We start from the raw sequence: 27,914 nt of genomic DNA on the forward strand, positions 1-27,914 counted from the left end.
TTTTTCCAAAGGGCTCACCTCTCTTCTGCCATTTTACCAGGACACAGGAGGCTCTCCTGCTCTCCCGCTCCCTCTCTCTTTCTCTCCCTGCCCCCAACTCAGCCTAGGCTTTTTCCTGTCTCTTAACTCCACCAGTGCAGCAACTAGCTGAGCTGCTTGCGTGTGAGTGAGTGAGAGAGAGAGAGAGAGAGAGAGAGAGTGTGTGTGTGTGTGTGTGTTTCTGCCTGCGCAGCTAGGCCAAGCCTGCGAGCCTGCCTGTCACTGGAGAGTTTTAGTTTGCATTCAGAAGAAAGGAGGAGGGGAGACAAGGGGGGAGGAGGAAAAGGTGGAGGGGGAGGAGTGGGGGGGGGGGGGCGCCCAGAAGGGAGGGAGAATGTCTTGTTTGTGGCTTGTCAGCAATTGCTTGAGACAAGCTTCCATGTGTGAAAGCTACTTGGCATGAATGCCTGGGCCGTACCAAGTGTCACCGCAGCAAGAGGGGGAGTCAGAAGAAAAACAGATCAGACCAGAGCAGACAATAGGCCCCTAAAGTGTTCCCCCTAAGTTGCTTTGATGTTGTCCTAGTGTCTTGATACCAGGAGGCCGGGGATTGCAGGAAAAGGGCCTTTTTTGTCTTCATTCACTTTCCCCCCTCAGTTTCTGAAATGATTCTCCAGAATTTCTCCTCATAAAAAAGGTAAGAGCCCTAACAATTCCTTCTTCTGTGGCTGGCTCGTTCGCCCGTGCCTGCAAGTGGGGGTCTCATTCCTGCGCTGCTCAGGAGGGAGCGCTGGGGTCCTGCCGCTGGAGCTCTTGCCTTTGCCCCTAGAAGTGCTGCAGGGCTGGGGATGGCCCCTCTTTCGAGGGAACCCCAGTAACACGATCTGTGCCTCTGGGTTGGTGGGGGAGAAGGGGTGGATGGAGAGGGGCGGGAGGAGGGTGTGAGGGTGGAGGTGTGAGGGGGAAAGAGAGAGAGGAGAGAGAGAGGGGAGGCTGAAAGAGAGGGAGAGAAGGGCAGAGCCCTCGTTCGGAGCAGCCCCAGCCTGGAGCCCAAGGAGGCCTTGCAGGCTGGGAGCTGTGCGTTCTCAGGCAGGGCTAGGGCTGGCCGGGGGGCGCCTGCAGAGATGGCCTCAAGCTTTGTGTGTGCGAGGGTGTGCGTGTGGACTTCCCCCACATGGCTCTGGCCCCCCTTGTGAAGGGGAGGCACCCCAGCCCTCATCACCCCGAGCCCAGACTCGGAGGCAGAGCGGCAAGCAGACGAGAAGGGAGAGCAGGAGAACTCTGCTGCGAGACAATCCAGAAACTTTTCCAGTCTCGGGGATTTCTCTGGTGGTAGATTCAGTAAAGGAGTTGTGTGGGGGGGTGGGGTGCGGGGGGGTGGGGAAGGGGGGCGTGCCTCAGTTTCCCCTTCTGTACAATCCAGAGAGCTGAGTGGGGATGCCGCAGGTCTGCCTGGGATTTGGCGACACAGTACAGATCCTTGTGTCTAAGAGGCATGGAGACATCTTCGAGCTGGCAATCCTGCAGGATCCCCAAGTAGAACTGTTATCATCATCATCGTCAAACCATCATTAAAGACACCCCGAGACAAAAAACCAGGGAACACAGATCAAGTGTCTGAGCATTTCTAAGGAAACAAAATGCCTTTTTCCACCTGTTGGCTTCTGTCCTTTCCTCTTGTGTCTTTTCGTTAGATTTATTGGCCGATTTGTACAGAGAATGGGGTGGGAGGGCTTAGGTTTTCCCCTTTCCTCCTCCCTTGTACATATTTTTTTTTAAAAGAAGGTCCCTGTAAGATGCTTGAGAGAAAATGTGCCTCCTGTTAGAGTAGTTTATTCAAGACCTTGTGTTTTCTGGCTCTGGTAAGGCTTGTAGACACATCTGTAAACTCTGCCTTGGAGGTTAAAGATTTTTATTGTGGCTTTTAGAGATTAAATGAGATTTATTTACAATTGCTGTTTATCAGAGAGTAAATGTCTTACTGTGTGTGTGAGGGTAAGAATGTGAAGGCTGTTTACTCGCTGGTGGTTTTGTGGATAAAACCTTTTGCTTTTTAAAGTGACATCTTGAGAGATGGGAAGAGAAGGCGAAAATCAGTGCCTAATACTCATCTTAAAAAAATTTTTTTAAGAAAAAAAAATGTCTGCTTATTTTCTTGAACTGTGTATTTCCTTTCTTTTCTTACGCGGCAAGGCTCTCAGTTGTAGCTCTCTTTGAATTCTCTGGGGGAATTTTGCTTTCTTACCTAATTGTAGGTTTTCTGTGACTCTGCTAGTTGTCCCCCCCAAGAAAAAAATCTGTGAAAGTCTGGGAGGCTGTGCCTCCTTCCATTCGAACTGCAAATGTTTATCAGACTGACTCCCTGTGATAGCTAGAGATTGAAGCAAAGGGCCAGCCCTGGTTCAGAATATTTATGTTTTTCTCTGGGAGGCCTGGAGAACCTGACTTCTGGGTGTGAGAAGGGCTGAAAGAGAGATACTAATTGGCCTGGATCGGGCAAGAAGCGCCCTCCACGCACCCATATAATGTTTCACTGGAATAGAACTGAACTTCGTATTTAAAAACTTAATTCTTTTCCACTTCGTAAAGCAAAAGATCTTACCATGGTTTGGTTCCGGATATCTTCCTAAAATGTTAGAGTTTCAGAACTGCCAGGGGAAAGAAAGGGTATTTATTCCTCAGGTCTTAAATGAGAACACCAAAGGCCTGGAAGGATCAGCAGTGATCTGAGGGGTTCAACGAAGCTGCCCTGGGGTTCTGGGTGCCCCGATGGTGTTGCGCTGGCCCCCTTCCCTGGCCTCCACGCTGGACCCTGTACGGCCCAGCACTCGGGTCTGCCAAGAAGATTGGCACCTTTTGGCTTCTGCTTGCTGTGCTGGACTAGAGCGGTACACTCAGCCCTGCTCACGGCACATGGAGCGGACAGGGCGACCCCGTGTGACAGCGTGAGTTCGCAGGAATTCATTCCTGTATTCACTTGTCTGTTCAAGTGATATTTGAGGGGCATTTCCTAGGTACCAGGCACCTTGCTGGACACCGAGGACACAGACACAGGGAAGGACCAGGCGCGTGGTCCCTTGCTCTTGGAGCACTTGGTCCTGGTGGTGTAATCAACATTCACCACACAGTTAAATTATAATCATAATACCGATAATTCACACCGAACAGCATGCAGATACCGTCGTAGGGCAGAGCATAAAGGCGTAGAGGTAACTGCCCTAAATTTGTAGCTAGACTTAAGCTAGCTGTCCTTTTCTCTTGGCTGAGTTCTCCCCCCAGCCAACTTCCATTTCACTGGAGGCATCCCAACTCCCGTAGAGTCCAGTGTTTGCAGTTAGAACCCCTCCCCCCACCTGCCCACAGTGCAACAGAGATACAAATAGTATCTATTAACCCTTTACACTTGTACTATTAAATAACTTCACACTCATTGTGAGTTGGCCTCTGTGGCAGCCATTGCCTGGGTGACTCACGTTAGCTGTGGCCTCTGCACCCTGTTAACCTCTAATGGGCATTGGGAGAGACATGTGGTTCGTGAAGCCCTTGTCTCATTTCACTTATTCCATAGTTTCTCCAGTTGATGCCAACTAACCACGTAGCTCTGGGAAACCCCGCCATTAGCACTGTCCCCTCACAATTCCAAAGACCATAGTGTAATGACACGGCTTTTCCCATTCCTCCTGACAAGGACGTGTATCTACAAAGGGCAAAATATTTTAAAGCCTCTTCATCTTACCATAGTCCCCTTTGGGCTGGGTTATTAAAATCTGACTGGCTTGATCCCCCAAAGTAGGAGAATCTCCCGTCCCCATTTTGGTTTTGCTTGGAGGGAACGTATGGTTGAATATGCCAGTCTCTTCCGTGCCGGCAGACTTGTGCTCACGCTTGTATCCCCATTTTCTACATGGTGTGTTTCTCTAGTACTCAGAGGAGTGCTGTCAATCCATCTTTTTTTTTTTCTAGGCTAATTTAGTAGTTTAAAAGGGAGACAGACATGCCCACCCACACATAAATCATAGGTTTGGTGCCTCTACTTGGGGAACCTACACAGGTCGTGTGGTTAAGTCGTGTGATGAGTCATGTCTCTGCACCCAACGTTGTTACGCGGTGAAGTACCGGCCTACATTGTAGCAACAGCCCTATCCACAGCTTGCCATCGTCATCTGCATTTGGCACCTGTGGCCATTGCCTTCTCCTGTGAGCTGTATGACTTCATTTGCAAGTATTTGATCACTTCCGACACACTCTGCCCGCCCCCCAATGTGTTACTCACTGGGGCGCTGCCTCTGGGGGAGGCAATCTGAGTCCGCTTTGGAAGAGTAATCCAAGGAGGGGAGTGGGGAGCTAAGATGTGGATAGAAGGAGGATCTGGTTGAGGGAGAAATTTAACAGAACTGGGAAGCCAGACAACAGTCATCAGGTCGTCCTTAACTCTGGGGGAATAAAAATGAAGACTGATGACATTTAAAAAGTGCATTGTTTGCGCACTGTGTGTAAATAAAGGTGCGAGAGCTTCTAGTCCCTCTGAAGGTAAAACCGTTACTACGTGCGGGACATTCCCCAAACTCCTTGGTTACAAATGCCGATTTTGCATGTAACTTTAGTGAAGGGAATTGTGTGTGTGTGTGTGTGTGTGTGTGTGTGTGTGTGTGTGTGTTTTCCCCCAAAAGATATAAATATAAGGTGTAAAATGGAAATTTTCTCCATTTCTTTTAAGCCTTGACATTTTAATGCACTTTAAAATATCTGCTCAGCCCTCTCTTACAATAGCCCTATGAATTAAGTAGTATCGTTATCCTTCTGTTATAGTTGAGTAAGGTTATGTGACTCACCCAAGGGCTCACAAGAAAATAAGGGACACCATGGCTAGCTGATTAAATTTCTGTTTTTCCATTAGGCCAAATCCCTTCAAGAGATGAGAAGCAGAGACGTGAAGCAGTCACCATTGATATTCCAGACAAATTTACCCCTTTCTTTAAAGACTTAAGAGTTAGAGTGTTCAGGTGCCTGGGTGGCTCAGTCGGTTGGGCCTCCGACTTCGGCTCAGGTCATGATCTCGTGGTTCGTGGGTTTGAGCCCCGCGTCTGGCTCTGTGCTGACAGCTCAGAGCCTGGAATCTGCTTCTGATTCTGTGTCTTCCTCTCTCTCTGCTCCTCCCCTGCTCATGTTATGTCTCTGTCTCTCAAAAATAAATAAATGTTAAAAAAAAAAAAAAAAAAAAGATTTAGAGTGTTGATCAAAAAAGAAGGGGCCCAATTCTAATTTAAGCTTTACATGGTTTTTACGAGTGTATTGGACCAGTTTCTGGTTTTGGTTTTGCCATTCTATGACCCAGGACTCCCCATTCTGCTCCTCTGGATCTCTTTCAGAATGAGGGGCTGGGCTGCCTCATATCTAAGTTTCCTTCCTGTTGTTCCCTATGTCTCGAATTCTGTGAAGAGAATGTTCCATGGATCTGGTCTTTTGGTTACATTTTACAAAGCCCAATTCAAGAACTGTGGTCCCCAGAGGGGAGATGTGAGTTTTGTGGGTATATGGGATTCATTCCTACACATCCAAACCACGTTGACGTTTTGAAGTGAAAAGCACAATAAGCAAAAGTGGGATTTTAATTTATGGATTTGAAGAGAATTGGCCAGTCAGCATGCAGGCGCATGTGCAAGGAGACTAAAGAACCAGTTCCAAAAGAATAGGCTGTTTTGAATGCACATCTTCCTGTATAATAAGTATGAATTGAAAATGGACGGGCCCCGGGTACATCTCTTAGCTTCACCATGCTTACTGCTTCCTCCCAGAAATTGTGCTGTTCCTTTTCGTACTATGCTTGCATACTGTTTTGAGGGCGCAAGGGACCAGTTTAAGCAACAGCAGTGCCGATGACACACGCTACGTGTTAAACACCGTGCTTTGGGGGATGAGAGGGCTACTGACGATCTTTATGATCAGCAGCTCCTGAAGGATATTGCTGAAGACTTGCTGATATGATGTGTGAGATATATATATATATACACACACACACATACATATGTGGAATATACCTTTAGGACGTGAGTGAAAAACTGCCTCTGAAATGTGACCAAGAGAGACAGATAGGGTGGAGACTGAATGATGTTTTTATTAATCATGTTTTGTGTGAGTAATTCCAAGCACTAGTCACTTGAAACTGGCTAAATCTTTGAAAAGATAGAATTTAAAAATTTCACATGGTAGCTCTTAATGCAATTTTTGGAATCTGGAGTAAGAACTTGTACCATATTTTTGGACTATCATCTTACTTGTGGCAAGGGAGACTAGTTCAAGGCACTTTGAGGATCAGTAAACCACTGACTCTCTTTGAATTGGTCTTACTTCTGTCTGCTAAAAAAAAAAAAGTATCTAAGATATAATTACTTTTAACTGGGGAAGGGAATTTGGAAGACCATATTTAATAATATTTTGACTTATACCTTTATTTTTGGTTGTTTAAAATTCCTAACATTGGGTATCTAGCTTAACTTCATAAAATCCTAAGAAGTAACTACGTAAGAGAAATATATTATTGACTTTATAGATGGGAAAACATGAACAGGTTTGTGAAATGATATACCAGCAAGCTTTTTAGAACATAAGACTATGCTCTATAGGGGCGCCTGGGTGGCTCAGACGGTTGAACGTCCGACTTCGGTTCAGGTCATGATCTCACAGTTCGAGCGTTCGAGCCCTGCGTCTCGAAACCTTCTTCGGATTCTGTGTCTCCCTCCCTCTCTCTCTCTGCCCCTCTCCTGCTTGTGCTCTGTCTCTCAAAAATAATTAAATAAACTTAAGAAAAAAGACTATGCTCTATAGAAATATGTGAAATGTGGTTATTGTTGAATGCTAAACTTGAAGGAAAAGAAAAACATATTCTTTTTTTTAATTTTTTTTTTTTTTCAACGTTTATTTATTTTTGGGACAGAGAGAGACAGAGCATGAACGGGGGAGGGACAGAGAGAGAGGGAGACACAGAATCGGAAACAGGCTCCAGGCTCTGAGCCATCAGCCCAGAGCCTGACGCGGGGCTCGAACTCACGGACCGTGAGATCGTGACCTGGCTGAAGTCGGACGCTTAACCGACTGCGCCACCCAGGCGCCCCAGAAAAACATATTCTATATATCAGTGTAGCCAATCTAACTTTTGATGATCAAGATAATTATCAAAAGTATTTTTTATGCTATATGTTAACAATACTGGAATTAAAATAAAAATCTTAAAGTATTTTTATTTTGTTCGTGGAAAGGTTCGAAATGCCTCTAATCAAAAGTTTTGGAGAGCTTTAGTAATTTACGTGAAAACCATAGTCGTTGGGGTGCCTGGGTGGCTACGGTTGAGCATCTGACTTCGGCCCAGGTCATGATCTCGCGGTTTGTGGGTTCGAGCTCCACGTCGGGCTCTGTGCTGATGGCTCAGAGCCTGGAGCCTGCTTCGGATTCTATGTCTCCTCCTCTCTCTGCCCCTCCCATGCTCATGCTTTGTCTCTCTCTGTCTCTCAATAATAAATAAAGTGTTAAGAAAAAAAATTTTTTTAATAAAAAGAAGAAAACCATAATCATTCTTTTCCTCGAAAAATACATACACAAACTCAAAATGAACAGTAATGACAGTTGAAAGGAACCAAGCCATCATTTGCTCAGAAGAGAAACTTGGGAGCCTTGCGGTAGCTTTACCTTGTCTAGTACTAGCTACGTTGGATTTTCTGCTATCCTTGGGGCTGGCATAGTTAGCGTATGGTTGGGGAGAAAAACTTTGCTTAATGTGTATGACTAAGGGACTTTTTGAATGTGAGTCAAGGGCATACTTGCCTTTTCTAAAGACGCCTGGATTGGTGGCTTATTGTACGGAAGTCCATGATATCCCGGGGTCTTTAAGGCAACTGTGGTCTAAAGGATGCAGAGCATTAGTGCCCAGGTCATTACCTTCGCCTGGACATCTTTCCGCCTCATCTTTTCCAAGCCAACTCCTGCCGCTCCTTCAAGACTTATCCTGGGCATTTCTTCTGGGAAGCTTCTTAGATCCTATCTCTGTCCCACTGCCTCTTCGTCCGGGCGTATGCTTATGTGGCCTTTATGACACTGCGCTGGAATAGGATACTTCCTGCTCTGGGCTGTAGCCCCTTCAAGGTTTGGGACTGTCTTTAGCTTTTGTGCACCTGCTGCCTAGCACAGGGTGAAACAGCAGGTGGTCATTTGTTGCTGTCAAGTGAATAGGTAATTCACAGTGAAATGTAGCTTATTAAGAAATTTAACTAAACCGGGGCACCTAGGTGGCTCATTCGGCGACTCTTGATCTCAGCTCAGGTCTTGATCTCAGGGTTGTGAGTTCAAGCCCTGCACTGGGTTCTGTGCTGGGCATGAAGCCTACTTAAAAAAAGAAGAAGAAATTTAGCTAAATGCAAAAAGAACAACAGGTAAAAATCTTAAATTATACAACCTTACATCCCAAGTTAAAAAAAGGAAGTTTCTTGTATTCACCCTTTTCCTCCTTTGCAGAGTAAACTATACCTTCATAGCAAAGTATTTTGTGAATCCCTGAATCTTTCCTCTTCTTGTGCTCAGCTTTTCTCCTGTAAAGTTTGTTAGTTGTGTTTCTCATTGGTCTAAGAGTTTACTTCTTATGTCAAAGGGTCATAGGCGATAAATGAGTGGTGCGGTCTGTACTGATATTTAGGTAGTAGCTAACAGGAGAAGTTTCTCCTATCTCAGAAACAGGGAAAATAGATCTTTGAGGAAGTCTGGACAATCAGAGGGTAGTCAGGTGAACGAATGACTGACTTCCAGGAATCTGCAGCTGAGACTCACCTGAAACAAGAGAACAATACAATTTAAACTTCATTTTCTAAAAGAGGTTTTAAGTGCTGAACCCTCAAGAAAAGGCCTTCTGGTTGCAAGAACTGACTCATGGAAGTTTCCTCAAGGAAAGGGATTTCCCTGTGGGGATGCTCAAGAAGGAACTTGAAATCAGAACTGAAGTCTTTCAGGACCTGAGGCAGCTCCAAGGGCAACCTCTTCTTTTATATCAATCTCGTTCTCTCACTGTGTGTTTGCCTTACTAGCTCCTTTTGCTACATGCTGATTTGGTCTTCCAGCTTTATTCGGCGTAACCTCTCTCCATCTCATAGCTTTTGCTTACACCTAGTGTTGCTTCTTTGACTTGCCAAGACTTCCATGTCCAGAACTCTACCCTCTCTACCCTGCTTCTTTTGTTTCTTCTTCCTCGCGCCTTCTTTCCCTACATTTTTCATCTGTAATTTTCCCTGATAATTGCTTCATTCTCTCAGGTTTTCCTAATTCAGATACCCAAGAAAGAATCCAATAACCCAGCTAGCCTTTTCCTTGCCCTTCTTCTAAGTCCCTAACCAGCCTTGCCCGAGGGTCAGACGCAAACCTCTAGCCTAGAGTGCCGCGGTAAAGGGAGGTGGGTGAGGGTGGGGGGGGGGGTGTTAATATAAAACTAGATTGCCGTTTAGTAGGAACTATGGAAGGGCCATCTTCCCTTCTATGTAGGTGTCAACAAATGTATTTGACATATCTAATATAAGTCCATTATGGAAATGTAAAGAAATTAAGGGTAACCAGATTATTAAAAATTAAAATGTTTCATGGTTGACAGTATACAGAGATAAGAAGACTGTGGGAACAAATAGCAAATTTGTAACCAGGAAAGAAATTAGGAGAGGGAAATGTATTAGAGTTAGTTCTTAGATGAGTGACATCATTTCATACATTTATTAAAAAGCTGGAGTGTGTGAATAGTGAAAGTGAGAATATATTGTGTCAGATCCCAGAGGCTGGCTTAAAAAGCAAGCCTAATCGAGGCACCTGGGTGGCTCCATCGGTTGAACGTCGAACTTCGGCTCAGGTCATGATCTCACGGTTCGTGGGTTCATGCCCCGTGGCGGGCTCTGTGCTAACAGGTGGGAGCCTGGAGCCTGATTCGGATTCTGTGTCTCCCTCTCTCTCTGCTCCTCCCTTGCTCGCACTCTGTCTCTCTCTCAAAAATAAATAAAGATTAAAAAAGTAAACAAAAAGCAAGCATAATCCAGGGCGCCTGGGTGGCTCAGTCAGTTAAACGTCCCACTTTGGCTCAGGTCATGATCTCACGGTTCATGGGTTCGAGCCCCATGTTGGGCTCTGTCCTGACAGTTTGGAGCCTGGAGCCTGCTTCGGATTCTGTGTCTCCCTCTCTCTCTCTCTGCCTCTCCCCAGGTTGTGCTCTGTCGTTCTCTCTCTCAAAAATAAATAAACATTAAAATTAAAAAAAAAAAAAGCAAGCATAATCTTGAAACTGGGGATTAGGGTGGGGATAAATAGGCTTCTTAGGGAGTTTCTGCCTATACTTTCTGCCTGTATTTTCTTTCTCTGCTTCCTATTCTGTTCTTGATCCCACTTACTTTAGCTTCTGGAACAATCTGTCATGAACTAATGATGTGACCTTGGGCTGGTTATTTATTCTCTCTGAAACTCAATTTACTCATCTGTAAAATAGGGATAATGATTATTATCTCGATAGCTTATTACAAGAATTAAGTTAGATGGCATAATATATTTAAAGGCATAATATATTACCTAGGATAGGTAATGAGCACATAGGTGCTCAGTCCATTGTAACAATTATTCTAGCACACAGGAAGGAAGGAAACACTGACTGAATGTGTTGGGTAAAATTTTGCTTCTTATATCATTTATCTCTTGTAAGAATCCTAAAGGGTTTGTATTATTATTTCTACTTTATGAACAAGGCTACAATTTTAATAATTAATTGAGTATTTGCTACGTGCAAAGCACTGACCTGAACCTTTTCCTGTGTTGTCTTATTTAAATCAAGTTAGGTGCTCGTTATGTTTCATGTCGTAGTTGAGGAAATTGAGGTCTAGAGAGTTTAACTTGCCCAAAGCCGTACAACTGGTAAGCGCCAATCAGAGTTTATGTGTAAGTCTGTCTGAACTCAGGTCCATCTGACTCGAATGTTTTCCAAAGTCACTTAGTGGCTGAATGTGAGTGTGATGGAATCGAGATTCTGGTCTTGTGTAGGGCAGCGTTCTTGAAGTTCACCACCAGAGGTATGCACTGACTGAATGACAGATAGTGGTAAGCACACACACACTTACGCTGCATCTGAGTCTGAATGCCATGACTAGACAGACAAGGGCAAATTTTGGAAAGAGTACAAAGGAAAAAAAATTTAAAAATTAAAATATGTCCAAATAGGCCTCCCAGACCTGATGAAACGATTTAACAAACATGTGTTGAATGTCTACTGTGTGTCAGGCAATGAAAAATGATCTTGGCCTTGTGAGAATGCAAGGCAAGTAAGACTGAATTCCTTCCTTTAAGGTGCTTTCATTCTGGTGGAAAGAGATAGATGCTCATACAGTTAATAAAGCATGTAGCGCTGGATCAAGGAACTATGGGAGTCAAGGGAGAGAACGGTTAGTTTGGTGGGTGAAGGAAACGGTGGTAGAAGGAACAGAGGAAGACTTCATGCAGTAGACAACATCTGCCGTGGTCTTTGAGGGGACAAATACAGAAGGACAAGAGGCCTCCTATAGTTTCCTTTTTCTTGATACCAATGGTTTTACAAAGGGTGGTACAAAGTAACTCCTGCAGTAATATATTGAGAGTTAGTAGTGTTTTTAAAGATTAGGTTCGTTGAGTGTGAAGAAACAGCTACTTTTGTTAATCATAAGAATATATTTGGGGCGTCGGGGGGGCTCAGTTGGTTAAATGTCCGACTTCGGCTCAGGTCATGATCTTGCGTTCATGAGTTTGAGCCCCGTGTCGGGCTCTGTGCTGACAGCTCGGAGCCTGGAGCCTGCTTCGGAGTCTGTGTCTCCCTCTCTCTCTGCCCCTCCCCAGCTCACACTCTGTCTCTGTCTCTCTCTCTCTCTCAAAATAAATAAATGTTAAAGTTTTTGTTTTTGTTTTAAAGAATATATTTGTGTTTTCCTGGTCTGCACTTACATGTGTTTCTATTAAAAGGACCAGAAAATGGAATCCTGTTTTCTATGCATTCTAGTTTGAAGATCTCAAGTTGTCCAGCAATCCAACAAGAAACTACAAGTCCCCCAAGTGGCCAAATGGTACACCAGTGTCCGCTTTCAGCTGTATCGTGAGGCGTTAAAAGTACTAAGTTACCGGCAAGTGGGTCACCTATCCATTTAAATTTGGAATGGAGATTTTAGTCTGTGGTTGGGAGTTCTCAATTTTTCTTACATACAATACCAGGTTTTCTGAAAAAAACAAAAAGAAAACAAAACAAAAAACAAAACAAACTAACAAAAGAAAGCAAAATACCAGTCCCAATTTAAAACGTTCTGCCTTCGCTCCATACGTATATTCATGATTGGTAATCTATGTGTTCTGATTGTAATTCAAAGTCATCAATTAAATGTTTGGAGAGGCCTGTAGACATCTTGTGCTCACAGACTTTGTCCCTTGTTTTTGTTTGGTTCTTTGCTCAAGTCCCTTTTTTCCCCGATCTCTGTTGATGGACATTATGCTCACCCTTCCTAGAGCCTGAGGAGTCTCTCCATCCCCAGAGTGTCCATGTTATCTGGTTCTTTTCTTGAAGTGACCATAAGAGCTCTACACATTCACCATCACAAATCCCTTAATAGACGATAAATAAGAGGGCAGGTTTTAGGTGCCATTCACCTACAGATCCCTGTAAACACCCAACACGGCCCCTGCCTTACGAGTAGCTGGCGCTCAGAGATGTTTACTGAACTGAACTGAATTGAGTTCTGGGTTTTGTTGGACTGGGTTTTTCAGAGCTATTTATTTATCTTGAGAGACACAGAGACAGTGCGAGTGGGGGAGGGGCAGAGAGGGAGAGGGAGAGAGAGAATCCCAAGCAGGCTCCACGCAGCCAGCGCAAAGCCCCACGCGGGGCTCGAATTCGCGAAACCATGAGATCATGACCTGAGGTAACACCGAGAGTCAGACGCTTAACCGACTGAGCCACCCAGGTGCCCCACGTCGGGCTGGCTTTGGGTCTAGTAACATTGATGTCTGACCTCCAGTTCCCTTTTGGAAAAGAAACGTTGTTTTAAAAAGAAAGCCTTTTAACTGATTTTAGGATGAAAGAAACCATGTAGTATAAACAGTAATTGTAATTATTATTAATACACATAATTAAAATAGCATGAACTGGTAGAAGTGCTTCCATGCTTACTCTTGCTGGCAGAGTGGGCAGGCCTGATGAACTAACTGGTCTTTTCCATCTGTAATATGTATGATTCTTTGAAATTTTATGTAGACAAGTGCGAGCTAATGTACACTGGAAAGAACAATTGAAACAGCTCATACTCACTGATGGGCTCTGAATTACTCCACTTGTAAGTGCCCAGGAAAAAGATCTCGGATTCATTGTGGATTGCTCAATGGAGACATCTGCTTGCTGTGCAGAGGCAGCCAGAAGAATGAATGAGATATAATAGGCTGTATTAACTTTGAGAATGGGATAAAGAATGATGCAGAAAATAATATAGTGCACATAATTTGGCATTGACTAGTTCTGTAATTACAATAAAACATTTTAATGACATACATTGATGTTATGACTTCACCTTAAAATCAGAATTCGGCATTGGGTCCTTTCGTCTCAAAGAAAACAAAGCAGAAATACAAAAGACCTAGAGAAAAACAACAGACCATCTCCAAGACATGCAAAGGATTTGCCTATAATGAGAAACTGAAAAGACAAGGACATTTTAATTTGGATAAAGGGGAAGGGGGGGAATGACATTGTATAAATTTATTTAAAATTAATGAAAGTTTCAGAAAATTGCTCGAGCTCGCTTCAGATTATCCTTGGTAATGGAGGTCAGAGATAGGCAGGATAATTGAAATCCTTGATAATCTCCAACCCTCATTTGAGCTATTAGTTGCAGCCTCCCGTCCTATGAAAAGTTTTAACAAATGAACAAATAGGGACATTGCAGCCCACGGTTTGTGAACTAAACGGCCGACAAGAAAGGCAGCCAGGGTGTTGGGAAGCTCACAGAGTTTGAAATCAGGTGACCAGGGTTCTGGTCCATATTCTGTGCTTATCATCTGTCCAACCTTGAGTGCTATGCTTGACTTCTAGGAGACCCAGTCCCCTCATCTGTAAGATGGAGATAATAGCAATACTTGCTTTGCACGCTTGTTGGGAGAACCAAATGGGTCCATTGAAAGTGGTGGGTGAGCCTTGATGTTTGATATTGCGGATTGGTTGTTAAGAGTATTGGCTTGCCGGTCTCCTGGCACCTGGGAACTTACATCACACCTTCCCTTCTCTTGAACTTTCTCCAGCTTATGTTTGTGGCAGGAAATTTTAGAAGAGGTGTGCCACATTTCTTTAATCTCCAGGATCATCCACAGATTGTCTTACTCCCTTGCTCCCAGTAAGCCTTAAGATAATTTTGCAATGTTTTTATTAATGCATGATTATCTAAAGGTCATCTCCTGTAATTTTCACAACAGTCTGCTGAGGTACAGACCCACAGTTGTCTTCATCTTCCAGATATAGACACGGAAGCACACACGACTTGCTTAAGGACACATAGCAATGACTGAACAGAGTCAGACCTGTGTTGTCTTACCTCTGGGTTGATTGACAAAGTCTAGAAAGCCGACTTTTGTGACTATGCTGATTCGTCTCCTGGGGAGTGACTGGCTTACTTATTTCCCTAGGAACGCCTACTCTATTCTTTGGCACCCAATTCAGGACTAACCTCCTCCATGGAGCCTGTCCTGAGCCCTCCTTTCCCCAAGAAGAAGTCGTCTTGTATGCCTCAGCCCCCCATATTGTAGCTTTAAACATACTATTATGTTAACAGTGGAAACTCTTATGCCCTATGCAATGAATAGTTGGTGATTTGGTTGAACAAGTTAGTTAAAGCAGGAATCATACAAAATGATGGAATCGTTCCTTAAGCTTTTATTTCAACTTAAAACATCCCTCAAATTTTTGATGTAGGGCCAAGGCCTCTCTTGTCTTTTGAGTTTCAGGCCTCCCATTAGAGTTCTGTGCCCTATTTCTCATATAAGCCACACCTCTGAGGTTTTTGCAATCATTTTGTCTTGGTTTCCTTTAAAGTAGAGCAAGATCTTAAAGCCATTCTGTGAAGCAATCAGATTTTTCCAGATTTTTTACAGGTGGCTCTCCCACGCATACACTGACGGCACATGTTTTTAGTAATTCACCTTTCCTGTGCCTTTCCCAAACATTCACCTGAGCTCCGGTAGAAACAAATTCTCTCTTCTTTATTCGTATTCCTTATGTTGAGTACGTTTACTTAAATTGTGTAATAACAGTGATGAGAGGAACTAGCCTAAGTAGGTTTGGAAACAAACATGCCAACTTCTGGTGGGCGGACAACTCGGCTGCGGGAATAGCAGAGGGCAGGCCTCCTAGAGGAGCCCACCACTGGCCGTGATCACCCCGCATCATGGGCCTATGTCTGTACCTTTACAGATGGAGTGGAGGCCACAGATGAGTCAGTGAAGTGTCAGTCACTCAAGGGAGCCCCTGCTCAGTGTGGCTTCTGCTCCATGTCTGGCCTCGAAGATGAATGCCTTGAAGGTCTAGCATTTATCTTTCTGGTTAGGATCTAGCACAGTGACGGGTATATAGTGAGCCCTCAATAAGCATCAACTAACACACCAACTAGCCGTGCCAAGAGAAACAAAACATAACTTTGCCACTGTTCATTTTCTGGTGGGAGTACTAAACAGCGATCACCTGTCCAGAAGTTGGTTTAGGGAGAGAGAAGAGCTAGCAAGTGAATTTCAAATATTAATGGAAGATAAGATAATATGTACCATTAAACAGTTAAATGTGAGGCAGCTATAAAGGATTGGATTTTGTTTAGGGGCGCCTGGGCGGCTAAGTCGGTTAAGCGTCCAACTCTTGATCTCAGCTCAGGTCTTGATCTCAGGGTCGTGCGTTCAAGCCCCGTGTTGGGCTCCACGCTGGGCCTGAAGCCTACTTAAAAAAATAAATAAAAAAAGGAAAGAAAGAAAGAAAGAAAAAAGAATCGGATTTTGTGTAATATGTAATTAACCTGTGTAACTCTAACACAAAAAAATGACATTGAGACAAGCATGCTTGATAACATTTTATAAAAGACAAGATATGTCCTTACGTGAGACAAAAATCCACACTTAAAACCATAGTATCTGACTACAAAGAGCCTCTCTGGTGATTATGTTCAGGGCCAGCCAGGTCATGAAAAAATTTCCCTTACTCATATATCATTGGAGCATGGAGTTGATTATACGCTTCTTGTGACAAAGTAAAGCATCTTGAATTGAGCACCAGAAGAGGAAAGGAGTCAGATGTGAAGGATATTAAACTTGACAAAGACATTCTGTGGTAGGTGATTGGTTTGGAAGATGGTGGTAGACTTCTGGTGAAGGCAAGGATATCCTCTTTCCCAAGATAAAGTAGGCAAAACATTTAGCCTTGCGCTCAATAAATGTTGAACCAAAATATACTCACTAAGCAAAGTTGGAAAATTATAGAAGGTTTACGCGACCACAGGAAATGGGATGATAAAAAATACACACACACACACACACACACATATATGTATATATATAAAGAATATATATATAAATATAAATTTATATAAAGTATATAAAGAATGTGTATGTGTGTGTGTGTGTGTGTGTGTGTGTGTGTGTGTGTAGAATAGAATGAATTCTCCGTAGGATCTAGTGCGAACTTTCTCCTTAGTTTACCATAGCGAGAATCTGTAGACCAGTACCAATTATTAATTCTTGAGGACCTCCCTGTTTCTCAAGAGGTTGTGAAGGTGTTATCTATCAAAGGAAAAAGGTAATTAGAATGGCACTGAGTGCTCATGGTGTGCCAGTCATTATGCCAAGTGTTTAATATGTGTTATATTCCTTTGAATATAAGTCGCCATTGATTTTTGTAAGACCCATATTACTTTATGTGCCACTATGACACAAAATAACACTCTCAATTAAACTATGGCACACTACCAGTGTTAAAGTGCATCTTGAGGGGTTGGGGGAGAGGGGAAAGTGGGTGATGGGCATTGAGGAGAGCACTTGTTGGGATGAGCACTGGGTGTTGTATGGAAACCAATTTGACAAGAAATTATATTTTAAAAGAATGCATCTTGATTTACGAGCTATTAAAAGGTGAAAAACTACCCATCTTAGAATTGAGGCGATATGGTATCTCATTTAATCCTCCCAACGACCCTTGAAATAAGTATTAATATTGCCAGATGAAGAAAGTGAGGCTCAGAGGAGTCAAGTAATTGGCCTAAATGCAAATAGCTGGCAAGCTCCAGGGCTGGAATTTGACCCCAATTAGTGTCTCCAAATCCAGTCCCCTTTTCATAGTCCTGTGCTGCTGATTGAAATCAGGGCTTGCTACAGAACTCAGAGATTTTTTTCCCAATAAAATGTGTTCTACTAAAAGTATTTACCTTAGGACCTATCTCCCAAAGACATTTCCTTGAGGGAAAACTGTGAGCGACACTGGGGTCAATGATGGCCATGGATTTCTAAGAGTAGAAGGAAAATTTGAGTTCCTCTGGTGCATGAACCCCTGATGATAACATTCTCCCAAGGAGCCACGCAGCCTCTGAGAATCACCAGCAGGACAGTCACTTGGGCGGCCCAGTGCACCTGTTGTGAGCTCGGCTTTCATCTACTCTCTAGTCCTCGTTCTGTCTGCAGAAATATATAGAGTTGGCCTCACTGTCTTAACCCCTTGTGGCCCCTTCCCATGTTTGAAACAGCTATGAGGGTCTCTCTAAGGCTTCTTTTCTCCAAGTTGAATACTCTGAGTTCTTCATAGGACATGGTATAGAAATCTTTATCTTTGGCCACTCTCCTGAATGCACCTCAGTTTGTCTGTGTTCCTTTTACAGAAAGGTATGCAGAATTGATCATTTTGCTCCATAGGAGTAGAGAATGATCACCTCCCTTGCTTTAGGTACCATACTTCTCTTGGTACAACCTGCAAGTACATCCAATTTTTCCAGCATCTCATCAGAGAAGTGTTATCTCTCCTTTCCCTGCTCTTTCTCCTTCCTTACTCTCCTCTAGAGTCTCCTTTTTTTTTTTTTTTTTTTTTTTTTTGAACACATGCTGCTATGTGGGCAACCTGGACTTTTTGGTAATTTCTGTGTTGGACCTAAGTCATTTATGCTTTGGTCACTTTGAAAATTCCTTTTGTTAGCACTGACATTTTGAGGATTTTTGACTTTGGGTTTTTTGTTTGTTTGCGTTTGATGGCCGTGACTCCCAATTTTGTAACATCCACAAATGAAAACATTTAAAAACGTCTTCTATAGCTTTAAATCATTGCTGTACAAATGGAGCAGGACAGGGCCAAAGACAGAGTCCTTTGGGAAGTCATAGTTGTTGAGTTACCAAGCTACCACATTTTTCTGTTGTTCCCCCCATATGTTTCCATCTTGTCTAGAAGAATATAAGAGGCTTCACATATGCCATCCCTTGTAACCTGGGCAGATAATACTGCTCCTCTTTAACAGATGGGCAAACTGAGCCTCACCAGGGGCCAGTGTTGGAGGAGGGGGTCGCTTACCCAGGACTGCCCATTTGTTAGGAGTAGAATTGGCATTTGCACCCAGTTTCTCCCATCCCATCCACTCTGCATGGCTGTACCCATTATGAATTACTTTGCTGCGATCCAAAGATGCAAATGTTACCCCGTTTTCCTGAGCTACAGGAGAGCCCTTCTGACCTCAAAGAGCCAAATGTTACAACAGAACCGCACTCTCTTCCTCCTTCCCCTAGAGAACCACAGGCAAGAGTGTGGATACCTCAGTCCTCTCTAGGCATAGGACTTACGCCCTCACCTTCCCATCGATGTCTCTTAGAAAGAGGTGTGAGAACAGTGTTTGAAAAAGATTTCCTGGACATTCTGGGCAATTTGAGTAGTTGGGTCCTGAAGGTGAGAAACTAGTCCCAGAGAAAACAGAGGTTTTTAAGAAGCTGGAAAAAGGCTGTTTACCTAAACTCTTGGTAATAAAGTCACACACACACACACACACACACACACACACACACTCTAGAAACCAGACTTAGAAAGCCTTTGCTCTCACTCCTCACCTTAGGACATGTTACAAGGACTTCATATTTCAGAATAAGTTACTATTGTGATGTTTAAAAAGAAAAGAAAAACAACAGAAATGATACAGGGAACTACTCCTGGGGCTCAAATCCCACAACTGGTATCCAGCTTGCTGGTGGGTGAGAAGCTGTGTTGGCGTGGATGAGATTCACAGGGGGCGGCAGCCCAGGGTGAGGTAAGACATCCTGAGCAAGTATCAACCTTCACATGTCTCAGTGATGGACGGACCTCTGGTGTATCCCTTAATCTTCCAGGAGGAGTCTGTTAACTCTTAGGAAGGAATAAAAACAGGTACCATTGCTTCGTGAGATCTTCATGATTCTCGGCTCTAATTAATAACAGATGGTTCACAGTGAAACCATGTACTAACAATATGCATAGCTTAAAAAAACAACACGGACATCTAGTTTTCCCCTTTCATGAAAAGAGTCAAGTCAAGATCAATGCATGACACCCAAGATAGTCGTGAGGAAAGGTTATCTTCTTGCTTCCCCAGCAAATGTACCCATTTTCTACATAAATAGGGGCCTTTCCTCCGTGGGGACATTCATTCAGTACTTTCTTCCAAAGCAAAGTCACTTACGATAAGTGAGCTCACAACACAATTGATTGAGGTAAACCCCAACACACTAAGTCAGTCTTTCTGGAATGCTAATATACTAATACTACAGTGAAGAATGAGGGAATTAGATGAAACTTTTATCTTTTTTTTTTTCTGAAAAGGAACTGCTCGACTCAAAATTAATTGCTAAGGGAAATGGTTCTACATTATTTCCCTAAACCTACCTTGGGGATTGAAGGACTATGGGTAGTGGGGAGCCCCAGACATGGAATCTATGTCCTAGGGCACTGTTAACACAGTGCATAATTTTCAGCAACTCCCAAGTGACTTTTTCTGACATCCATTCCATGTAAAACAATGGAAACCTATTTCCATGCTTATTTGTGTTTCCCGGGAGCCCTGAGATGCCATGGTGAAGATTAAAGGGCTAGACCCTTCTTCTTATTCCCTCTTATGATTATTCATAATTTTCTAAAATCATCTCATTGAACAATGCCGCCTAAAGATGAATTTTAGGTATATTTTTCTATTCATTTGTTCATTCATTCAACAAATATTTATTAACCACCTCCTGCATGCTATGTTCTCTGCTAGGGACTAACAAGCATAAAAAATGAATAAGCTTCAATCATCATCCTCAAGGAGCTAATCATTTAGTAGAGGAGTAAGATGTACGCGGATAGCTGTAATACAAAGAACAGTGGAATAAATGCCTTAAAAAGGTTCCGACAGAATCCTGTGGGAGGTTCACATCTAGTCAGAAAAAACAGAGGAGGCAGCGTGAAGATGGTGTCATTCGACTCTGGGGATAGAGCAGCGTAGGATCTCAACAGATGTGACCGGAGGGGGCATGCATTCAGACCCAGAACATCACAAAAGTAAAAGCAAAGGCGTGTTCCCAGAAGAGCCAAGTAGATTAGTTTGGCCAAAGCATAGAAGGGAACTGGGTGAGTGTGGAGAGAGGCACAGTTTAGGATGCATGCTGTAGGATCTTGAATACTGGGTTAGAGAATTACAGCTTAGCTTCGTAGGCAGCGGGGAGCCATTGAAAGTTCTTGAGCAGAGAGGTGGTGTAAGCAGATCTTTAGTTTGGGAAGATTCATTTGGCTGTGGTATGTGGGGTGGGCTGCAGAAGGGTTAGATGAGAGTCCGGAAGACCAGTGGGGGAGCTACCGAAGTCTTTCTGGCGTGAAGGCTTGAGGACTAGAATTGCGGTGATGGCCGTGGAAAGGCAGAGGGGGGGTTGAGTTTCAGAAACACTGGAGGCAGACCTGGTAGGATTTGGCAACAGATTACACGGGGGTGGGGGTTGACTCACACATGACAGAAAACTGGCAAAATGACGCCGCTCTTAAGAGGAACTGAACGCGTGCACGTGCACACTTGCACTTACGTGTTTGGGCGAGGGGGTGGCAGGATTAGGGGGAACCTTTTTAAAAGGCAAATCATATCTCATTGCTCCCTGCTTAGTAATATCCAAATGGCCTTCCACTGCATTTAGAATAAAATCCAAACTTCTTACCACTGCCCGGCGTAAGCTCCACATGAGCTGGCCCTGATCTGCTCCAACCTTATCTCCCAGCACTCTGTCCTGCTTCCGTTTTAGCCACATTGCCCACCTGGCAGTCCCTCAAATGTACCAAGGTCATTTCTGCCTCAGGGCCTTTGCATTTAATATACACTCTGCCCACAACACTCTGCCCTCAGATCTTCACCTACCTGGCCCTTTCTTGCCAGTCAGGACTCAGCTTAAATGTCACCTCCTAGGAGAGGCCTTTCCTACCCAATCCATTACCATACCCTTTGCCCACAGCCACCCTTTATCACATCATCCTGCTTTTTATTCTTCACGGCATTTACCATAATCCGAAATGCTCTTATTTATTTGTCCCCTTTGTTTGTGTCTGTTCCCCTCTACCAAAAGCAAGCTCTAGGAGTGCGTCTTGTTCGTAGCCATAGTCTATAAAACCAAGCCTGGCACGTATGAGGTGTTTCATGAATCGTTGCCAAGTGAATGAACGAATGAGAATCTGTTCTTCCGGGGGTATGTTGGCTTTTTATGCAGGTGTTACATTCACGTAGAGATGGACAACGAGGACTAGGGTATGTGGGGTTAGAGCTCAAGAGAGGACCATGTTTGCTATTTGTCTCACAGGAGTTGGAAAGTCAGGAAAAGTCAGCTCCTGGGCCACTTTGAGCAAAGGCATCTTTTCACTGCTTCTGCCTTAATCACTGATGCTAAACTTATAGTCAACTCAACCTGTGGTGTCCAAGTGAGTGTCTGTTGCCCTCCAGAGATTGTCTACTTGGTAGACTTTAGCAAAAATGCTACCTTGTCTGAAGTAGTTTTTGAAATTCCTGTTTTAGAACTGCAGACAGTCTGCAGCATCTCAATAATATTGTGAAATATTAATAACACTATTCACTAAGCACTTGTGCCAGGCACTGATACTAAGTATTCTCAGAAATTAGTTCACTAAGTCTACCTCAAAACCTTGTAAGGCAGGTAAAAAGATTCCCCGGTTTTGCATTGAGGAAACCGAGACCCAGAAACGTAAATCCCATGAGCAATGTCAGATGTGAGGTTCACATGGAGTCTGGGGGACTCCCAAGCCTGCATGCTTTCCTGCTGTACAGCGTCCTCTGTGATGAGGTGTGGGAGGGCAGGCAGGGGGTGGGTGTCTTCCTCGTTTTTGAACGTGAATGTGACTTTTATAAACAGCCAGGAGCTGTAGCACACAATCCTGGTTATACCACTCAATAGGTGTGTGATCTCAGACTAGGAACTTTCCCAATAATACAATCCTGCTGAGATGCTCCTCATAGAAGTGTTCTGTCAACTCTAATCTGCAAAAGCCTGGCACATAGTGGGACTTCATTTTGTACTCCTTTCTCTCTTATAAGACACACCACTAACTCTTGGTTTTTTCAGGGTTTGATTATATAGGTGGTAGATCACCGAGTCCCTTGCTTTCTTCCCATCTTTCTTATTCTTATCATGTTTAGAAGGATTATATAATTTGTTTCCACTTCTGTTGGTGAAGTTAGGTGAGAGGAAGGATTGGAGGTTGTACTGTCTGAGAAAGGAACTGGAGAAAATGCGGTCTGAAGTGATGGCTTCAGATTTCTACTTCATTTTTGTTTGAAGCCTGTGACCTTGGGCAAGCATCTGTGTCTCAATGTCCTCATCTGTAAAATGAGATCACATGACTTGTCTTCTACATCACAGGGTTATTGTGAGGATCAAATTATAGCCATAAAAGAACTTGGGAGAGCATAGAGTTATAAACAATTGTAAGATATCGTTATCATTGCCATCCTTACAAAATGAGAGTCCATCCTTCTTTTCAGAGGTCTAATACAATAATAGTACTTGCTCTGTCTGTAAATTGCCTGAATTAAACTCATGCCTTTCTTTATTCTTCAATTGAAACAATTCCCAAATCACTCCCTTAATCTTTTATGTTTATACTTAAAGTTCTTGCTTACAATGCAGTTGATATCTGCCCTATCCAATATGGTGGCCAATATCCACATGTAGCCAGTTACATTGAAATTAAGTAGAATTAAATAAAGTTTAAAACTCAGTTTTTCCATTACACTGGCCTCATTTCAAGAACTTAGTAGCCACATGTAGCTAATGACCACCATTTTGGACAGTGTCACTAGAGAACATTTCCAGCCTTGCAGGAAGTTCTGTTGAACAGCACCATTGTTGATTTTCCTGAGTTTCATTTTTCCATGCTTTCTCATAACTCTATAGCCACAATAAAACCAAGCTAGTTGTTCTTCAGATGAGGACATTGAAACCTAATGTATTTGCCAACGCCTATATGAAGAATATCAAGAATCGTAAGCCATCACCTACTCCAACTTTCTAATTTTACACACGAGACAATTGAAGCCCAAAGAGGTGAGATCACTTGCTCCAGCCCATACAACTCTTCAGTGGATTTCCACTGCTCTTCACACAGTGTAACTGTGGACACATGAGTAATAGAATAGGCTGATATTCCTTTTGCAGGGCTGCTAATACCATCCATCTCAGAAGAAGATATGCCTGAGACAGAATTTACAAGTAGCTTGCTATTGTCGTTCAGCATCCTTCTCTTGCCTGGCTAAGTGAACCCCCACTCGGTCACAGTGAAGATGTGCTGAAAGCTGGAGAGCATGCCCCTTCCATGCTGTCTCTAAGTTACAAGTGCCCTAGAAAATGGCTGCCCTGCAGACCAGAGTATTCCATGATGCAGAATTTGAATCAATTCCCCAGACCAGCTCAAATTACTGAGATTGGCTTCACTTCATCTTTGCACTTATTTAAATCATGAAATATTGATCTTTAAGCAAACTGCTAGGGAATTTAGAATGGGGATTGTTATTCCCCAGGCTTACATGCAATATGGATGTAAACTGCTAAATAGCGCTTGGTACCTAGTAGGTGCCCAATAGATGTTTAATTCCATCCCTCCAGCTCCACCCATTTCTACCCCGTCATCTCACCAGCTGCCAGCCCTGTCCTAGATAACCAACACAATACTTGTAATTCCCAGTTTGCTAGAACCCCAAACAACTGTTTTTTAAGTCTTATCGCTCTCATTAACCTTCAGAGAGAGACTACAATCAGTGTATTAACAATTTGTAAACATATGGGGAGAAGGGGGCACAAGTTTTTTTAATTTATCGTCAAGACAAAGGATCTGATTGGTTTAAAGCATTTCTAGAGGCAACAGGGAGTTGGCATTTCTACAGCCAACTTCCAATTGGAAGTAGGAAGTGTGCCAGAAAATTTGCACTGTGTGGTTGCTTTATCCCTCCGTATATGTGTGTGGACCAAGCAATATCATTAAGAAGTTTAGGAAGAGAATTCTACCCTGGCCTGCTTTTCACGGTTATAGATACCTTATTTCCAAAATATTCTAATTGAGAACACACATTTGGTATATGCTTAAGGGAAATTTAGGAGGGAAAAACAAAATGGAATCTGTTCATTTATTTCTGAGTCAAGTAAAAGCAAGGAGAAAATATTTCATTTTGAAAAACCAAATATCCGCAACAATTAATGATATAAAAATCAGTATTTTCCTAAAGCATCAAACTTGGCATGTAACTGAGCCTCAGTGGGGAATAATGCCTAACTCTGTTAGAGGAGAATATGGGTGGAAATAATGAGACCGTAAGAAGTGAAAGCGAGTAGTGTTCCTGCATAATGAAGCCTAAATCCGTTCTTGTCCTAGGACCACCCCCCCAATCTCAGGAACCAATCTCTCCTTCCTCCTAAGGCAGAGATCCCCTTATCTACTTTGAGGGTGGCTTTGCTAGTGACCCAGCAGGTCTGACTGCTTTTCCACTCTCTATTTCAAATTTTATGTTACATCTCAGTTCTAATAATTGCACTTTCAAATTGCACACAACCTACTCTGCAACGCGGTTGCACACACGAACACTAGCGAACCCCTTATACTCCCCTCCACGGAGCAAGCTTCATCCTCCCAGGAATGGAAGCCTTTGCCTATGGAGCTTTAGATATGCTAACGAGCCCACCTACCTCTGGAGCCAATGCCTTATCTTTTTAGACATCCAAGGCACCCTCTCATTCCAAGAAGGTTCTAGTCATGCTGCTTCTCGCCAATAGCGCTCTGTCATAGGAGTGAAGTGTTTTAGGGCACAACTGTGATCAAATGAGACTTTAAAACCCGACAGAGCAAATTCTTCGTAACAATGCCCTGTTGACACACACCACACAGAATGCTGGACTTCGTGGCACTGGGAAGTTTCAGAGACGAGATACCATTTGGTCCAACTTGTAACAGTGCTTAAATCCCTTCTCTCAGTCATTTCCTACCTGGGCAATGCTGAACCAGAAAGATGAAAAAGAAGCAAAACCAAGCAACTTTCTTAGTCGTTTTACTTGGATCCAAACAGAACAATTAGTAATCGTTGGTGACTTCTTATACCTTTACTTGAGCCTTTCACTTTTTTTTTCAAGTACAAGAAAGATGAGATGAAAAAAGGAGGACAATTTCAGGCAACCTGTTAGCAATCTTCTTTTACCTGCTTCCTTCCTTCCCACAGATCTTCCTAAAAGACTTAGTAAATGAAATCATTAGACATGAGGACGTCTTTGAAGAAAGGCGTCTTTCTGTCTAGGCCCAGATCAGAGGGCAGTTCAAGAGAGGATGCATTTCTTTTTTTTTTTATTTATTTATTTTTTTTTATTTTTTAAAATTTTTTTTTTTTCAACGTTTTTTATTTATTTTTGGGACAGAGAGAGACAGAGCATGAACGGGGGAGGGGCAGAGAGAGAGGGAGACACAGAATCGGAAACAGGCTCCAGGCTCCGAGCCATCAGCCCAGAGCCTGATGCGGGGCTCGAACTCACGGACCGCGAGATCGTGACCTGGCTGAAGTCGGACGCTTAACCGACTGCGCCACCCAGGCGCCCCGAGGATGCATTTCTTTATGTGTGTCCTTGTGCACGTGTTTCCATTTTCTATTTTTTTTTTTAAGTTTTATTTACTTATTTATTTACTTACTTATTTAATTTATTTATTTTTAAGTAATCTCTACACCCAACGTGGGGCTCGAACTCACAACCCTAAGATGAAGAGTTATGTGCTCTTCTGACTGAGCCAGCCAGGGGCTCCCCCCGCCCCCCACCATGGCTCTCTTGGTCATCTGTCCTGTCTCCCTCACCATTCTCATTATTCATTTACTTATTCAATCATTCCCTGAGTACCCACCACTGTGTCAGGGGCTAAGGATTCCTAGAAATCATAAGATAAATGCCCTCCCTACAGGAGGCATACTGTGTTATACAGTGATAAATAAATAGCCCTATATAAAGTGGCAAAAAAAAAAATATTAATTGGAGCCGAGAGGAGGGAAGGTGATGACTGGGCAGCTGGGGGAGGTAGGGGAGGAGAAATTCTTATAGGTCTAGAGGAGTCTTCTGGGTGAACAAATGGGGAAGAGAGGCAAGTAGAGGAAAGGCACCCAGTAAGAGGGAACAGAATATGCAAGATCGTGGAGCCATTTGAGACCCAAGTCTTCTTAGTAAATAACTACTTTCTTGAGGAGGATTCTTTTTGGAGAAAGTAGAAGGACATGGGCAGGGGGTTAGTGGAGGAAAAAGTCTGTCACATGATAAGGAATTTGAACTTTATCCTATAAGGTCATTCTGACAGTACTTTGGAATAGGACAAGACTGGGGACAGAGATATCAACCAGTAGACTGTCACAGGGAAACAGGAAAGAGGTGGTGAGGGTTGCTGGCAGGTAGAATGAGGAGGAAGGGGCGTATTTAAAACATATCGGAGGGACGCCTGGGTGGCTCAGTCGGTTAAGCGTCCGACTTCGGCTCAGGTCACGATCTCATGGTCCGTGAGTTCGAGTCCCGTGTCGGGCTCTGTGCTGACAGCTCAGAACCTGGGGCCTGCTTCGGATTCTGTGTCTCCCTCTCTCTCTCTCTCTCTCTGCTCCTCCCCTATTCATGCTCTGTCTCTCTCTGTCTCAAAAATAAATAAACATTAAAAAAAATAAATAAAACATATCAGAGGTAGAATCTGCAAGATAGTGTGGGAATAAGGAGTGGAAAGGGTCTAGGAGATGCTGTTTTCTGGCTCAGGCACTTTGGCATTAAAGGTGTCACTTTCTGAACAAAAAGAACAAATAGAGGTTAAAAAAGGAGGATTGACCACAGGAGATTAGTTCTGTTTATGTTGAATCTGAAGACTCTATGGGACTCTATGGGCATGGTGATGCCTAACGGGGCTTGTGTTTGGAAAAATCCAGTTAGAGCTCAGCTCATTTCAGCAAACAGTTATGGTGTGCTTTCTGTGTGCTCCCTAGGATGTCCGGGTTAGAGATATTGGTGTGAGAGCCAGCTGTTTGTAAGTGGCAATTGAAATTATGGACAATCACCCAGGAAGAGCACGTTGGGAAAAAAGACAGGTCTTGGGATGGAATGCTGGGGATCCCTGATCCTTAACGAGAAGGGAGAGGAGAGCTGAGGAAAAGTAGGGAGAATGAGAAGTAGAGAGGTGGTATCGTGGAAGCCACGTCAGGGAGAGAACCGCACGAGGCACGGAGGAGTCAATGGTGCAAATCCACAGGCAGACAAGGTGTGGGCTGGAAAGCGCTTTTTCCATTTGACAGCTGGAAGCCATTTGTGATGTAGGGGGAAGCAGTTTGTCTGAAGTGGGGCAGGCAGGGGATTTGCATCCTCATCGTCTT

At 43.5% G+C, this 27,914-nt stretch overlaps 1 protein-coding gene across 1 annotated transcript in view; it reads left to right on the forward strand.

Moving 5' to 3' along the window:
• Positions 1-398: 398 nt before the first annotated feature.
• Positions 399-27,914, forward strand: part of BCL9 (BCL9 transcription coactivator) — an 84,641-nt gene continuing 57,125 nt past the window's right edge. The window contains exon 1 of the mRNA XM_042953690.1: positions 399-676. The gene's annotated coding sequence lies outside the window, so the exon portion shown is untranslated. The remainder of the gene's footprint in view (positions 677-27,914) is intronic.

This window comes from Panthera leo, chromosome C1, assembly GCF_018350215.1.
Source record: "Panthera leo isolate Ple1 chromosome C1, P.leo_Ple1_pat1.1, whole genome shotgun sequence".
Classification (NCBI taxonomy): domain Eukaryota; kingdom Metazoa; phylum Chordata; class Mammalia; order Carnivora; family Felidae; genus Panthera; species Panthera leo.